An 18,272-nucleotide genomic window follows, 5' to 3' on the forward strand; every position below is an offset into this window, starting at 1 on the left:
GAAGATGTATGGTTATTTTTAACATAGCATAGCATTAGAGTCCAAACTCATGTACCCCAACTCTAATTAATAAGCTTACTAACATTAATAAGCTATAAACGTGTACCTTAATGTAAAGTGAACACCTGTGAACCCTTTATTAATGACTTACCAACATTATTTAGCTATAAAAGTGTGCCTTAATGTAAAGTATACACATGTGAACCATTCATTAATGACTAACAAAAATTAATAAACTATGAAAGTGTACCTTAATGAAAAGTGAACACCTCTGAACCCTTTATTAATGACTTACTAACATTAATAAGCTATAAACGTGTACCTTAATGTAAAGTGAACACCTGTGAACAATTTATTAATGACTTACTAACATTAATAAGCTATGAAAGTGTACCTTAATGTAAAGTGAACACCTGTGAACCATTTATCAATGACTTACCAACATGAAAGTGTACCTTAATGTAAAGTGGACAACTGTGAACCATTTATTAATGACTTACCAACATTATTTAGCTATAAAAGTGTGCCTTAATGTAAAGTATACACATGTGAACCATTCATTAATGACTAACAAAAATTAATAAGCTATGAAAGTGTACCTTAATGTAAAGCGAACACCTGTGAACCCTTTATTAATGACTTACTAACATTAATAAGCTACAAAAGTGTACCTTAATGTAAAGTGAACACCTGTGAACCCTTTATTAATGATTACTAACATTAATAAGCTATAAACGTGTACCTTAATGTAAAGTGAACACATGTGAACCCTTTATTAATGACTTACTAACATTAATAAGCTACAAAAGTATACCTTAATGTAAAGTGAACACCTCTGAACCCTTTATTAATGACTTACTAACATTAATAAGCTATAAATGTGTACCTTAATGTAAAGTGAACACCTGTGAACAATTTATTAATGACTTACTAACATTAATAAGCTATGAAAGTGTACCTTAATGTAAAGCGAACACCTGTGAACCCTTTATTAATGACTTACTAACATTAATAAGCTACAAAAGTGTACCTTAATGTAAAGTGAACACCTGTGAACCCTTTATTAATGATTACTAACATTAATAAGCTATAAACGTGTACCTTAATGTAAAGTGAACACCTGTGAACCCTTTATTAATGACTTACTAACATTAATAAGCTACAAAAGTATACCTTAATGTAAAGTGAACACCTGTGAACCCTTTATTAATGACTTACTAACATTAATAAGCTATAAATGTGTACCTTAATGTAAAGTGAACACCTGTGAACAATTTATTAATGACTTACTAACATTAATAAGCTACAAAAGTGTACCTTAATGTAAAGTGAACACCTGTGAACCATTTACCAATGACTTACTAACATTAATAAGCTATGAAAGTGTACCTTAATGTAAAGTGAACACCTGTGAACCATTTATCAATGACTTACTAACAGGAAAGTGTACCTTAATGTAAAGTGGACAATTGTGAACAATTTTGTAATGAGCTACCAACATTAGCAACCTATAAATTGTATCTTAAAGTAGTCAATTTTGAAGCATTTATTAAAGAGTTTCCTACTTCTTTATGTCATTTATTAATGAGCACCTAACACTTCAGTATTACATCATATATCATGTACATAAATGAACATCATGTAATATAGTCTGATGACCATTTACTGAACTTTATGTACAGTAAATAAACATTACCTTCATAAAACATAAGTATTTTTCTTACACTTTAATGTAATTAATATAAAATGTACATGTGCAATTTATTAATAAAGCACATAAACATTATATTTACTTACATAAAAACTTAAACTAGCTTAAACTTGCTTAGCAACACATACCAAAAACTTCTGACATTCACAGTCTCTTACTGTCACAATGTGAGCACTGACATATAAAAAATAAAATTTATGTAAAGTATGAAAGTACATCCAGTTCGTGAACATTGCCTGTCTTTCGCAGAAATCCATCTTTTCTCCCCCACCTCAATCCATCCGTTCCAAGAATCTCTGCTCCGATCTCCCGGATAACCTGGTGTCCTGCCTCCCAGACAATCACCGCTTTGAAAATTAAGAGGAAGTCTAACCAATCAGCTCCACATTTAAGTAACTTAAACAAAATAAAACATAATAATCCATTATTAAAATCATAACAAAATAAAATATACATTTTTATAAAAGAAGTATTTAAAATAAACGCATATATATATATGTTTAGATTGTATAAATCAAACTGCTGGGAGCTCATTGGCTACGTTGGCTACTACCAATCTTGCTTGAAAAAAATTGTACAGGGAACATGACTGGTTACTGGAGGGTCACTTGACTTTTCAAAGCTTTGATTGGCTAGGAGGCGGGACAAAGGTAAGGGAAATTAGTCTGGAGCTGCAGTGTGAAGCATGAAAAAAATCGGGAAAGACACACTGTATGCATGGACGAACTTGTTAAAATGTAATACTTTGCAGAATGTTTATTTTAATATGGCAGTGCTCAGACAGTGAAAAAGTTTGAAAATGCAATGATGTGTGCAAATGGAACTGCTGCACTGGAAAAAGCAATGCTAATGCTACAGTATAGTAGTTTGAAACTCTTTTAATAAATGTTTCTTAACTGTCTACTTTACATTAAGGTACACTTTAGGTTACTAATTTTGGAAAAGTAAGTCATTATTAAATGGCTCACAGGTGGTCACTTTACATTAAGGTACACTTTTATACCTTACTAACATTCATAACTCATTAATAAATTGTTCACAGGTGATCACTTTACATTAAGGCACACTTTTATAGCTTACTAACATTTGTAACTCATTAATAAATGGTTCACAGGTGTTCACTTTACATTAAGGTACTGTTTCATAGCTTATTAATGTTAGTAAGTCATTAATAAATTGTTCACAGGTGTTCACTTTACATTAAGGTACACTTTTATAGCTTATTAATGTTGGTAACTCAATAATGGGTTCACAGGCATCCACTTTAAGGTACATTTTCATAGATTGATAATGTGGATAATAAATTGTTTATGGTTAACTCATGATTAAACAACATGGGTGTCCATTTTGCATTAAGGTACCCATTTTTAGGTTACAAAGGTTGTTTAATCGTACATTATAAAGCTTTAAGATAAATTCAAGTTTAAATATCCCATAAAATTAATGTTTTTGTGAACAATCTTTTGATAAACAATAGAGAAATCAGAACTATCAAACAATGCACTGGGTGAGCATGAAGACCCGCAGAAGACTGGGTAAGACATCACTCGGAGTAGCACCATTCTTTTTACATTAAAATGATCAGAAAAATGACATAAGGCATTACAGTAATGAATATAGACACAACACCTTTTAATCTCTATACTAGTACATTTTTGCTGTATCATGACATTTATTAAGCATTTATAACGTGAGTTAAAATTGGCTCAATGGCGTTGCATGAAATTGGGGTTGCATGAAATTCACCCTTTTTGAATGTTATACAGTAACTGCACATAAATGATTAATAATGCATTTGTTGATGAGTTATTAGTCATTAACGAATCCCTTTATAAACCCTTTGCAAAGGGAACCTAAATGTAAAGTCTTACCGAAAAATAAATGGGAAGAGGTGATTTTTTTTTTTTCTTTTACACAGAGTGTCTAATGCATACAGTATGGAACACAAAACTTGAAAGAGCTTGTGAAAAATCAAAATATCCAATCATACTGCCCAACTGCTATGCAACTTCCAGGTGTCTGGATGGTTTTTATCAGGGGAAATGTATTTAAAAGATATCAGGTGGATATTATGAGCAGCTGTGTGGAAGCCACAAAGAGGAAAATAAAAACATTTACCTGAACCAGGAAATCTACTTCTCGCCTCCTCCTTCCACTGAGAAGTATTACATTTACATTTATATATCTTAGTAGGAAAATTATTACACTATACACATGAGCATATTACAGTACACTAATAAAACAAATAACCATTAATTCTTGTATGTATTAGTTTATTATTTAGAGTAATTATAACGTTTTACTCATTTTAATAATAAAAAGATAGGTTAATCATTAACTTATACATTTAAATAGATATATAACATCAAGTTTTAGTAGTGTACTGTACACCATGCCAGCAAGAAAATATCTTACCCTGACATATATTTTGTAAGTTCAAATGATGACCATGATGACAACAGACCAGGGGACCTTGATAAATTTACAGTATGCCTACCTCTTCAGTCACTACCACACCACTGGAGTACAGTAGCATATAGATGGCCTGTAACAGACATGTTAGCCACAAAATTAAGCCACAAAATTCCCAATTTTAATTTCACTGGGTCTTTAAGAACTGTACTTTTCATGTTGTGTTAGGACAATCAAAGATGCCTTGCTGTAATCCCAACTGGAAGATGGAACACACAGACCCCACACTACATACCACCTGGTGCCCCTCAAGAGAAATGGGCCAGGACCACCAACTGAAGAAAGAGAAGACAAGAGTGGAAAAAAGAAAGAACAAGGAGAGAGTGTGTGGAAAAAGGAGACAGATGGAGGGAAAGCACAACTTCCAAATACATACAGTGCATCACTGTCCCTCTATTTGTAACACACTTGTGCATACAGCATGTTAGCAGAGTCACATACAGAAATTCAGAACCTGCACGCTAACACAGTCTCTGCCCACCCACACTCAGATGGCCACACACACACAGCAGGCTATTACTCTGTCATTGTCTCAGTCATAGCATTCCACTGGCGGACTTTTAAAAAGCGATTGCTATGACACGATTCCACCATCTGTTCATGAGTAAGCACCACCTAGCACATGATGAACACACTCAAACACACTGTCTCTTGGCTTCTCTTCATCTCTGTACAGACACAGAGGAATATATGTATAACAACAAATGTATAATTATGAATCATGAATCATCGATATATTCATCAACTAGATATAGACATAGATATAGAAATATATGATATGGATATACTGTAGATATGAATGTATTATCAATATTGATTTGCCATGGTCATGGGCTCCATTCCTAGGGAAAACACAATGAGAAAATGTAAAACTTGAATACACTGTAAGTTGCTTTGGATAAAATAATCTACCAAATCAATCAAATTAAATGTAGATAAACAGCAGCCCCAAAAGGTATTTGGAAACTTAAAGGAATATTCAGAGTTTAATACAAGTTAAGCTCAACTGACAGAATTTGTGGTACAATGATAAACTACAACAAAAATAAATGAATAAATAATTTTGACTCGTCCCTCCTTTCCTTTAAAAAGGCACAAATCAAAGTTACATTGAGGCACTTGCAAAGGAAATAAGGCAAATTTGGTAGGTTTAAAGGCATAAATGTGAAGCTTATAATTTTATACAAATCACTGACATAAAGGTTTTTGTTAAAACTTATGCTATACATTTGAGTATTTTAATGTTTATGGATTGGCCCCATTCACTTCCATTGTAAGTGCCTCTCTGTAACTCATATTTTTCCTTTTTTAAAGAAAAGGAGGAAATAGTCTAATTTAATTTTTGTGGTAATCAAAATACCAGAATATACAGTATAAATTATATACTGTATAACAGACCTGGGCAACTTACGGCCCACAGGCCGGATCTGGCCCTCCACATGGTTTAATGTGGCCCGCGGCTCATTTATCCTAAAAGCCTTTTTTTTTTCATTGGATATTTCAGTTATCTTGCATTGGGACCTAACATGTCTCCACAAGTGTTTAACATGCTTGCGCAAATTGGAAAGCTGGGCTGTACGGTCTCATAGCCTGCCAACTTTGAAAACAAATGTTTAATAGATGCTTGAATATGTGGGCCCCACAGCTTATACAAGGCCCCCTCAAAAGGGCCCTGAGACTATGAGGGCTCCCAGCACTGTTATAGGACCCTTTTGAAACAGCATTACTGTTTCAAATTACATTTTTTTGAGCCACTCTTTAACCCTATGATGCATATCATATTTGATACATGACTTTCTAAAGCCTCTACATCATCAACATGATCAAAACTTTGCTGAAAAACCTGTTGTATGCAATGCGGTAGATTTCTACTGCCTCCTGGTGAAAGTTTCCATGTTCTTGGAAGTAGAAGACCTTGTATATAACTTCCTAAATGTCTATCTTCTTTGTGATGCACTAATCTTTTCTGATTTTGATCAAATAAACTTAACAATAATGCTTATATTGTTACTGATATTTCAAAATGAGTGTTTACTGAATTGAAGCAACGTGCTTACTTAAGATGTCATTATTTTATAGAAAAATAATTTTAAAAAGGTTTTAAAAAATAAAATTTTCTGACTATAATTTCATATGTTAGGCTTTATAGGATTAAGCTTTATGCTTTGTATGAAAAGTGCTGTAGAACAAAAACATTTATTATACTATTAATTGCTACAACTGAAAGCCTGCCCTATATTACAAAAAATAACTTAATAGTTAAGTGGCTTGGGAAAAAGAAGATATTTATATTTTATTTTGTGTGGTACAAAAGTACTGATTAAACTAGTTTCGTAAAGTTTGTTGAGACAAACTGTAATGTTGGTTTGACAAAACCTTGTCTGAAAATTTAAAATACTTCTAAATGCTTAAAGTTAGAAAGTTTTACAGGTCTTACAGTAAGACAAAGAAAGAAAGAAAAAAAGAAAGAAAGAAAGAGAAGAGAGCATCTTAAAGCAGATTAAAGGGCTTATGTGTAAGTTTTGACAGTTGGAGTTTGAAATCACGAACATGTAGTGTAGTCTAGGAGATTTTGGCATAAAGTATGACTTCACAGAGCTTTTTAAATGGGAGAATAATAATGGTAGCCAAGCTGTAGGGTCATTGAAAACGGAATTTACAATAAAATGACCAAAAGACCACTATTTTTGAGCCCCACACCTTTCAACCCTTCAAAGCTCTCACAATGGTCTTTGAAGGAAATAGGGTGTAGGGATGATCACTTCTGAATGTAAAGCACCCCAACTATCATGAAATATTCTGTGTTTCCCCCTGTCTTCTTCTAGATAATCTTATGTTGAAATCACCTTCTTCACTACAATTCCCAAGATGTACTGTTATCATCCTCACCTGTCCTCCATCATCATTGTGTTCAGATGTTTTGTGTTTAACCATCATTTGTACCTCTATTTATATGTTAAGATATTGGTTGTCTAGTCTCGTCTATTGTGCCTTGAGCAAAAGCCATTCTTTTGTCATCATCTTCAGGATTCCTCGTGCTATTTCTGTTTGTATATTTGTCTGGAAGCAGAGGAATTCCTTTCCAATCTCCCCATTGATAAGGTCTGATCTTGGCAGACCTGTTCTGCCTTAAATTCAATGTGCATGGTCGGCTTTGCTTAAACTGTTCTATTCAGCTGGAGTTGCATTGTCCCTGCTGACATAATCAATAATTATATGAGATATGAAAATTTATGGCAAGTTATTATTCATCTCATAATACTTTTAGTTGTGCCTATCATTGGCTGTAGCTGTTTGAAGGAGAGGCCTATTAACGTGAAACGAAATAATATGGATGGGTTCAAATCATCTATTCTTGAGGTATGTTTATTTGACTGATTTTAAAGGTGCTATATGTAATATTTTTACTGTACTAAATCATAAAATGACCATAATATGTCATTAGAGAATTAGGAAACATGCTAAGTTGAAATACTGGCTTCTCCGATAACAATGCTATAGCCAGTATATTCTACTTAGAAGTTTCCATTCCAGGCAGGAATTTCTGTTTATGTTTTGGCCTGTGTGATCCCGCCCACTGCCCACTCACCAATAGTATTTCGACACCGCTGGGTTGCCAGATTTGAACAAGTTTGCAGACAAACAACACTGTATGCTGCAGCCATGGAAGCCAGCAAACGAACTGGATCAGAGATAACAGATTCCACCTGACCTAAAAAGCCTCGCCATCCATTTTAAAATCACCATGACCAGAGGCGTAGTAAAACAAGGATAAATATTGGAGATATCGACTGAAGTCGATCCCCGTCAGCTTTTTTCGGCCGATTGAGCATGTTGAATCGGCGGCGGAGCTCGTCGGTGAATTGGATCATTCTGATTGGCTGTTCAGCTTAGCAAACCAGGGCACAATGAAACGGAAGTGACGAAGCAAGCAAATGACGAAATCAAGAGGGAACACACAGAATGCTCTTCTCATTTCTTCGCATTTCTCATTCCAATACACGAATATTTTCAAAAGACATGGCTGTCTGGAACGAGGCAAGTGAAGATGAATTAATCAGCATGCTTAATTATTAATTGTAATTATTATGAGTTACAATCCCGGTAGTTCGTGTTTTGCCTCTGGATGATTGGACTGATAAGCTCCTTCAGCATGTGGAACTGAACAGGAAAAAGCCGAGCGAAATTTTTAAAATCGGAGGTTTCAGTTAACTCCAGCTCTCAGTATCGGAAATTCTGAGGAAGCCAAAGAATGCTAGGATGAACATGGTGTCTAGCATTCTTGCGGTGTCGGGGGTAATTGTCCAGAATGAAGGAAAGTCAGGCATTTTGCAAGGATCTCGATTGTTATGGGCTGTCTCGAGTCAGGGTGAGCTGGTTTAGTTTTTTGAATTCCTTTGATTAGGAAGGAGATCTGCGGATTTACTATAGCAGGGCATTGCTAGCCAAAAATCAATTTGAAGAAAAATTGGATGCCACAAATGTAAACTCTGATGGTACCAGTTTGGATAGATTTTACTTGGCTTAAGTAAGTGATGAATGAGGATATTGAGAGTAAGGAAAATTCAGGAAAAGGCTGATTGTAAGCCAGGTGGAATTGCTTAAATGCTCCCCATGCAGTCAAGTATGATTTGTGGATCCTAGGGGAAACAGCATTAATGTTGGAGTCTAAGGTTAGGGAATGCAGAAGTTTAAAAGGGTGTGTGGCAGGGCGGAGGGTGGGACCGGGTCGTGATTCCGCACACCCAGCCCCTAATTGGGCTGATTAGCCCAAGAGGGATAAAGGTCGACTGGAGACGGCAGTGCGACAGAGAGAGAGTTACGGACAGCTGTCCAACACCTGTTTGTGTGTGTCTTTTTGTTCAGATTATTATTAAAACCTTTATTTATATTATCAAGCTGGTTCTCACCTCCTCCTTTCCATTTACCTTGTTACACTGGTGCCGAAACCCAGGAAGGAGGAGGGATTCACCATAGTGATGACCGCTGCCATCCACCCCAAAAGAGCAGCAACGGCCATCCACCGGAGGACGGAGGAGCCCAGCCGCCTGGAAGCGGAGGAATGGCCGCTGACCGCGAGGGGAGGAGGGGCTCCCAACCAACCACCTGGAGCAGTTTCCGCTGCTAGGGGCGGGGGAGACCCCTATCGTCCACTAAAAACGTGGCGGGGCATTCCATCCACCAGGGGCCGGAGGACTGCCTCCGATCCACCCGGAGAGGTGCGGCTGTCATCCACTAGAGGGTGGAGGAGTGGCCGAGGACCGGACTATGGCGTATCGGAGAACCGGCAAGTAAATTATTATTTTTCTCTCTCTCCTCTCTCTCTCTGCTGCCGCTCCGTGTTGGCCTTTTCCCTCTCTTTTTAAATGTTTTGTTAATTTGGCACGATCACTGTTATGGTGTGTAGGTGCCACCTTTTTTTTTGTTTCCCTCCCCTTGTCCCCTCCCCTGATCCAGGTAGACGGGGATGACCTGCCGGCAGAAGGGGTGCAAGGCATGCCACTGTTGAAGAAAGTCAGCCCATTCCATTGTTGGAGAAACATGATCCAAAGATTCAGATCAGCATGGCTGGAGGAGCTTAGGGACAGATGATCGTCAAGGCCTGGGATGAGAGAGGTGAGAGACAGTAAGTGGGATATAAAAGGGTGTCCTTCGGGCACTATGTGCATGGAAAAGTTTAAGTGGCCCAGCAGGGAGAGTATCAAATCAAATCTAATCAATTTTATTGTCACACAACCATATACACAAGTGCAATAGTGTGTGAAATTCTTGGGTGCAGTTCCGAGCAACATAGTAGTCGTGACAGTGATGAGACTTATACCAATTTACAATAACATCAGATTTACACAACACAATTTAAAATCTAATATACACATAATTACACACAACACAATATACAAATAATAACATACAATGTACAGTATACAATACACACAATATAGAATACACATTATACAATAAAAATAGTATATATAGTATATATAAAATATTCAGTAGGTTGTATTGTACTGTATTGACATTCAGGCTGTCAATTGATAGTAAGTTGCCAGTGTGTTGTTAAGAGAGATATAATTTATGACAGACTGGTGTGAGATAATAAGAGTAATAAAGTGCAGTTCTGATGTATTTGATCGTGAGAGATCAAGAGTTCAAAAGTCTGATTGCTTGGGGGAAGAAGCTGTCATGTAGTCGGCTGGTGCGGGTCCTGATGCTGCGATACCGCCTGCCTGATGGTAGCAGTGAGAACAGCCCATGGCTCGGGTGGCTGGAGTCTCTGATGATCCTCCGAGCTTTTTTCACACACTGCCTGGTATATATGTCCTGGAGGGAGGGAAGCTCACCTCCAATGATGTGTCTGGCAGTTCGCACCACCCTTTGCAGGGCTTTGCGGTTGTGGGCGTTGCTATTGCCGTACCAGGCAGAGATACAGCCAGTTAGGATGCTCTCTACAGTGCAGGTGTAGAACCGTGTGAGGATGTGGCGTTTCATTCCAAACTTCCTCAGCCGTCTCAGGAAGAAGAGGCGCTGATGAGCCTTCTTCACAATGGCCTCAGTGTGGACCGACCATGTGAGTTCCTCAGTGATGTGGACACCCAGGAACTTGAAGCTGCTGACTCTCTCCACTGGTGCTCCATTGATGGTGATGGGGCTGTGTTCTCTTTCTCTTCTCCTGAAGTCCACCACAAGCTCCTTTGTCTTACTGACATTGAGGGAGAGGTTGTGCTCCTGACACCAGCATGTCAGAGTGTGCACCTCCTCTCTGCAGGCTGTTTCATCATTGTCAGTGATCAGACCTACCACCGTCGTATCATCAGCAAACTTAATGATGGCATTGGAGCTGTGTGTTGCCACACAGTCATGTGTGTACAGAGAATACAGGAGTGGGCTGAGAACACAGCCCTGTGGGGCTCCAGAGTTGAGGGTCAGTGATGAGGAGATGTTGCTGCCCATTCTAACCACCTGGTGTCTGCTTGACAGGAAGTCCAGGATCCAGCTGCACAGTGAGCTGTTTAAGCCCAGAGCCCAGAGTTTCACATAAAGCTTGGAGGGCACTATGGTGTTGAATGCTGAGCTGTAATCTACAAATAACATTTTCAGATAAGTGTTCTTTTTTTCCAGGTGGGAGAGAGCAGTGTGTATTGTGGATGCAATGGCATCATCAGTGGAGCGGTTGTTGCGGTAAGCAAACTGCAATGGGTCCAGTGATGGAGGCAGCACAGAGCAGATGTAATCTCTGGTTAATCTCTCAAAGTATTTGCTGATGATGGGGGTCAGAGCAACAGGACGCCAGTCATTTAAGCAAGTGATTTTGGATTGCTTTGGAACAGGCACAATGGTGGACGTTTTAAAGCATGTGGGGACCACAGACAAGGAGAGGGAAAGGTTAAAAATGTTCGTAAAAACACCAGCCAGTTGGTTCGCACACGCTCTGATGATGTGGCCCAGAATGCTGTCTGGATATTCACCCGTCGGAAGGATCGGGTTACATCCGCTACAGAGACGGAGAGTGAACTAACCTCTGTAGCTTCGGCCGCTAGAGCTCTCTCCGTGAGGGTGGTGTTATTTCCCTCGAAACGAGCATAAAAAGTATTTAGCTTATCCGGGAGTGAGGCAGCGGTGTTCACGCCAGAGTTTTTATTCCCTTTAAAGTCCGTGATGCTGTTAATTCCCTGCCACATACTTCTAGAGTTGGTGGTGTTGAACTGTCCTTCAATCTTGTTCCTGTACTGACGTTTTGCTGTTCTGATAGTTTTTCGGAGAGCATAACTGGCTTGTTTATGCTCCTCCGCGTTTCTGGAATTAAAAGCAGAGGTCCGCGCATCAAGTGCCACGTGAACATCGCTATTAATCCAAGGTTTCTGGTTCGGGTAGATCCGTATTGTTTTAGTCGGAACAATGTCCTCTGCGTACTTTCTGATGAAACACGTTACGCTATCAGCGTAAAGCTCGATGTCATCATCAGAGGCGGACCGGAACACCTCCCAGTCCGCGTGATCAAAACAGACTTGTAGCGTAGAGTCTGATTGGTCCGACCAGCACTGGATCATTCTGAGGGTGGGTGCTTCCTGTTTCAGTTTCTGCCTGTAAGCGGGCAGAAGCAGAATGGAAGAGTGGTCCGATTTGCCAAATGGTGGGTGGGGCAGGGATTTGTAGCCATCCCGGAAAGGAGAGTAGCAATGGTCCAAAACCCAGTCCCCTCATGTGTTAAAACTAATGTGTTGGTGGTATTTTGGTGCGACTGATTTGATATTGGCTTTGTTAAAGTCCCCGGTCACAATGAACGTGGCCTCTGTGTGCACGGTTTCCTGCTTGCTTATAATCCCGTACAGTTCCTTGAGTGCCCGGTCTGTGTCGTCTTGTGGGGGGATGTACACAGCAGTGATAATGACTGCTGTGAATTCCCTCGGTAGCCAGAATGGTCAACACAGAAGCATGAGAAATTCGAGATCAGGAGAGCAGAAAGACTTGATAGAATGTACATTCCTCTGATCACACCATGATTTGTTGATCATAAAACATACACCACCACCTCTGCTTTTACCTGAGAGGTCTTTCACTCTGTCCGCTCGGTGCACGGAGAAACCCGCGGGTTCAATGGCTGAGTCTGGAAGCTCCACAGCCATCCAAATTTCTGTAAGGCAGATAATGCAGCAGTCCCTCGACTCTCGTTGGAAAGAGATCCGAGCTCTCAGCTCGCAGAGCTTGTTGTCCAGAGACTGAACATTTGCCAGTAGAATACTGGGTAGTGGGGGTCGATTTGATGAGAACGGCGGCTCTGTTTCCCCTTTTCCTTTTGCGTTTCCACGGCAGGGCTGCCCAGACAAAGGGCTCCGGCGTGTTTGTAAACAGAGGGTCAGCATCGAGGAATTTGAAGTCCGGTTTATGGTGTGTAATTGCAGAACCAATGTCCAAAAGTGTTTGTCTGTCGTAGACAATAAGGCAGACAACATCCAAGACAAAAAACATAAGAATTGTAAACAAAACAAACAAAAAACTACAATATTGTGTCGGAGCTCGTAACGCAGCAGCCATACTCAGCACCATCTTGAGTCACCTTTGTTACAATGGGTTGATTCCAGCAGTTGTGAAGAGATAGCAATTATCCTATCTATTTTGTCTTTGGGAAGGGAAGCTTGGAATTTTGAGGAGTCAAGGATAATGCAGAGGAACTCTAGAGATGTAGAAGGGCCTGCTGTTTTTTTCCGAGGACAGATGGACTCCTAGCTTTCTGAAGATTTTTGGACAGTTGATAAGTGAGCTGCTGGGGGGAAATAGCTTGGGGATATGGTGAGAAAATCATCAAGGAGATGGACGAGGTAAGGGACCGCATAGTTGTTTTGCTAAATCCAGCAAAGTGCTGCAGATTGTAAATTGAAAATTTGGGGGCTGCATTTGTAGCCAAAGGTCAAGTGGACTGCAGAATTCCGAGCAGAAGGCAAAAATCTGGGTGAATGGGCATGATTTTAAAGGCTGAGGTTATGTCCACTTTTGCTGGCCACCGTTTTTAATGAGGTGGATCATTTGATCTATGTCGTGGTAGTGAAGGGAAAATTAATCTAGAGGAATGAGTCTGTTAATGCTCGGATGAGGGCTACTGTGGGGGCGGAGAGATCTATGATGAGATCTTTCTTCCCAGAAACTTTTCTTGTAGCTATTCCAATTGGGCTGATGCAAAAAAGTTCACTTCTATTTAAGGTTTTTAAGGTTAATAGTAATAGTTCCACAGTCCAGGGAGTGATAGGATTCCTTTGTAGGAACAGAAGAGAGAAGGGAAGAAAGATCAATGTCCACACCTGCTAGGATCTGAGCACGGAGGTGATTTGAAACTGGTGGGGGATCCATGGCAATTGCATGGGGAGGTGCTGGAAGGGGAGTGGCAGATGAGAGTGTAGGGAGACGAGTTGATGCTATCGGAGCTCAGATAGGATTGAACGTGGGAGGGTACCATTTGCTGAGGAAGCCTCATGGTAAGGTCAGCTCATAGATGTTTTGGTTAGCAGTAACAGAGGGAAAAGAATGAGGTGGGAAAGAAGGGGGCGGGACCATTTGCCGAGGCAGCCTCACACTCTGGTCCGCTCCGTGGATGGTTTGGTTAGCATTAACAGATGGGACAGAAAGAGGGGGAAAAGAAGGAGGCGGGATCGATTGCGGAGGCAGCCTCTCGCTTTGTCCTTCTCTGTTGTGCTGGGATGGTATACAAAGAGTTAGTTGTCCTGTATGTTTGGCTGGTGAATGTGATCCTGGAATGAAGGAGGGAGAAACCGTTCTGGTTTGCGATGAATGCATAGGCGTCTCTGGCGGATTCGATAGTTCTCATCCGAAGGAAAGAGCTGGATTTCCAATACGTCATATATGGCATGATATGGTGCCGTTGCGGAAAGGTCCTGCTGGGAGAACTGATGTTATAACGAGGTAAGGGGATGCTTTATATATACTGGAAATTAACTGGAAGATTAGATGGGCGTGCTCCTCCCAAACTTATGTTTATGAACTTCATTTGCATAGCATGTAAACACCTGTAACGGCTTATACAATGTGTGATAGTGTTGTGTGCATCCCTGTTACCGCTTTGACATTAAAAGCAGAGAACAACCCTATAATTTCAAGTCTCATGTAAATTGTTTTCATGTGTTTCAGATTTCTTTAAAAAAGCTGATTCTTGGTAGTTATCAGCATATTGGTGAGGATGTAAACGCACTCAATTGAAGATAATAACTTTAATTTTGATTTTCATTAAAATATTAACGTTTTTAAAATACAAAAATTACACTAATAGAAATGATCAACAAAATATGTTTTTTTAATGGGTCTGTACTTTAAAGGGATAGTTCACCCAAACATGAAATTTCACTCATTTACTCACTAAAATGCAAGTTGATGGTGATAAGACAGACAGTCAGCATAAACATCATCCATATGACTCCAGCAGTTAAATTAATGTCTTCTAAAGTGATACGATCGCTTTTGGTTTGAATAATAAATAATAATAAAGAACTTTTTTAACTATAAACCATTGCTTCCGGTCAGCAGCAGTATACGCATTCATTAGATTGCTGAGTTCACATGGTCTCTCGTATGACGCATTCGTGTTGCCATGTTAAGGACGTAATCTCACGTTCTCCACTCAGTTGAGCCATCCAAGATAAGCACACAAATGCACCATTGTGAGTAAAGAAACAGATACAAATACAGATCTAAACCAAAACCAACTAAGCTTCTGTACAGCGTTCCTCCTTCTCACTTGTAAACAGAGCTGCTCTTCCAGCTGTGACGCACGTGCGTCAGTTCTCGTGTGAACATGCCAACACGATTATGTCACACGCATACTGCTGCTGACCAGAAGCAATGGATTATAGTTAAAAAGTACTTAAATATTGATCTTTTTCACACCAAAAGTGATCATGTTGCTTTAGAAGACATTAATTTAACAGCTGATGTCGTACCGATGACGTTTATGATTTTTGGTGCTTCAAAAGTCTGATCACCATCCACTTGCATTTTAAGGACCTACTGAGCTAAGATATTTTTCAGTTTTTCTTCAAATGTGTTTTGGTGAAGATAGAAAGTCATACACACCTGAGATTTCATGAGGGTGAGTAAATAATAAAACAATTTTAACTGTTGGGTGAACTAACCCTTTAAGTGGTTAAAGCTGAATAAATTGTGGAAAACTGTGAAAAGATTTCAATGCTGTGCTCACCTTTGAAGCACTATATTATTATATATACTGTAATAAACATATTAATTGCTTTGTATTTAAAGGAGTAGTTCACTAACAAATGAAAAATCTGTCATCATTTACTCACCCTGATATCATTCCAAAACTATATGACTTTCTTTTTTTTCTGTTGAACACAGGGTAGAGAAGACTATCAGATTATATCAATAGCTTCAAAAGAATTAAATAAGTGATACGGACAAGTCATAGCCCCTGTTCACTTTAATTATGTGGAAAAGAGCAACCTGATTATTATTTTTTAAAAATCACCTGTTGTGTTCCATTACAAAAAGAATGCCAAACAGGTTTAGAAAAACGTGAGAGTGAGTAAATAATGACATAGATGTCATTTTCATTTTTAGGTGAATTATTCCTTTAACAGAACCACCACTTTCTAACGATGATTCTACTCAATTTGTTGTCTGAAAGTGATCTGTACCTAAAATGAATTATCCATTATGTAAATATAAATGTGATAGGGTTTCTCTTCAATCGATCACAAAACCCTCTGAGTCTCTACTGAGTGCTGATTTTTTGTAGATGAACGCTCATATCACAAGTAGGAGAGCACAGGGAACACAGCATAACCACAATGCTGTCGAAATTAAAATAATGGTGTACTTATGATGATGCACCTTCATTTAAATGTCTGCATTATTTATAGATGACATTTAAAAGAAAAATGAAACACAATAAACAGAGTACCCATCTGATTTGTTCTCTTTAGAGTGAGTCCATGACCCTGTAAGTGCTCTTGAAGTCTATTAAGTGCTTTCTAATTGCTATAGACTCAGCGTGTATTGTTTTATGAATAGTTAAAAATTAGCTCCCACAGGTCCTTGAGCTCTCACAGAAGACAGAAGACACAGAAGACACCTCCTTCACCGTCTGTGACACAGGGCCCATACAAGAGCAGCGACATTTACAAGTGCCATTAAACAAATTTAAAACCAACATATTGGTGGCACTTCACATAATCCACAAGGGCAGCTGAATAGCAATAGGGCGTTTGGAATAAAGTGCATTAGATAATTCACTAAATGCCACTATCAGAGCCTAATTTAGGAAAACCATGATTGTGATGTTTCAGTTTCATGCATTTATTATAGTTTATTTCCATTTATCTAACAGAACACAGAAACCTTTTATTTAATTTATGTTTTTTTTTTTATTTTTTTTTTATGCATTTATACGACAGGACAGTAAAGGGAAACAAGAATTGCACAAAACAGAATTGCAGTCTGTTTAATTTGAGTGGCCCGACTGTGCCAAACATAACAGCACTGGTTCAACCAATGGCATGAGTTTGTGGTGGACGAGCCCAATTTAGTGGCACTTCATAAGATCCAAAAGGACGGCTGGATATCAATAGGGCCAAGATCAGAGCTTAATTCAGAAGAAATTAATTCAGTTTGTGGTGTTTCACTTTTATGCTTGTATTAAAGTGTATTTCCATTTACCTATACTTTAACAGCACAGAAGGCATTTAATTCATTTATGGGCTGTTTAATGCAATTATATGACAGGACAGAAAAGAGAGAGGAATTGCACAAAACCCAATAGCAATCTTTTTTATTTATTTATTTATTTATTTTTAGTGGCCTGATTGGGCTGGAAATAACAGAATGTGCTCAACCAATGGTGTGAGTTTGGGGTGGGACTAAACAAGTCAATGTCACACTTTAAAAGCCCTCCAGAAAACTCAGGCTTTGGTGAAATATCTACTAGAATATAATGAAATATTTAGGATTTATGGATTTATATGTTGCCTGCAAAAAAAATTATAAAAAATAAATGGTGTCAATGGAGAAAGATGCTTTTTTTTCATCTGTGTAATATTGTTGTTACTGCAGCTACCAGGAGAGACTAACTGCTGAAGCTAACCAGCCAAACCCTGGTGCCCTGGCTGTGACAGTATTCACTATTTTGCAACTCAGAATGCATCGTGTTAACAGTACACTATAGCTTTCATGAAACCCCATAGCTCACACTCCTCCCTAATTGTCATCAGCGAGTCTCTATCAAAAAGCCCTGCATCATCATCAGCACAACCCAGTGAGGTCTGCAGCCAATTAAACCCACATATGTTTACAGCATAATTCTGCCTATAGCTCAGAATGACACGGTAACCACAACAAGCTTTTATTGTTTGGAAAAAGACACTGTACAGCAGCAATTTCACAAGATGTTGGCTCATTAACAAGTTGTGTTATAAAAGAAATGTTAAGGCAATTTAGCTTAGGTTTAAATGAACTACATTCAAACAGTATATATTTTAAACAGAGAAATTTCTCAACAGTCATGTTATATACAATCACTTTACTAGGAAAGGAAATATGCAACCATTCTGTTTCCCTTAACATTGTATGA

This window comes from Myxocyprinus asiaticus, chromosome 13 (genome assembly GCF_019703515.2).
Source record: "Myxocyprinus asiaticus isolate MX2 ecotype Aquarium Trade chromosome 13, UBuf_Myxa_2, whole genome shotgun sequence".
NCBI classification, from domain to species: Eukaryota; Metazoa; Chordata; class Actinopteri; order Cypriniformes; family Catostomidae; genus Myxocyprinus; species Myxocyprinus asiaticus.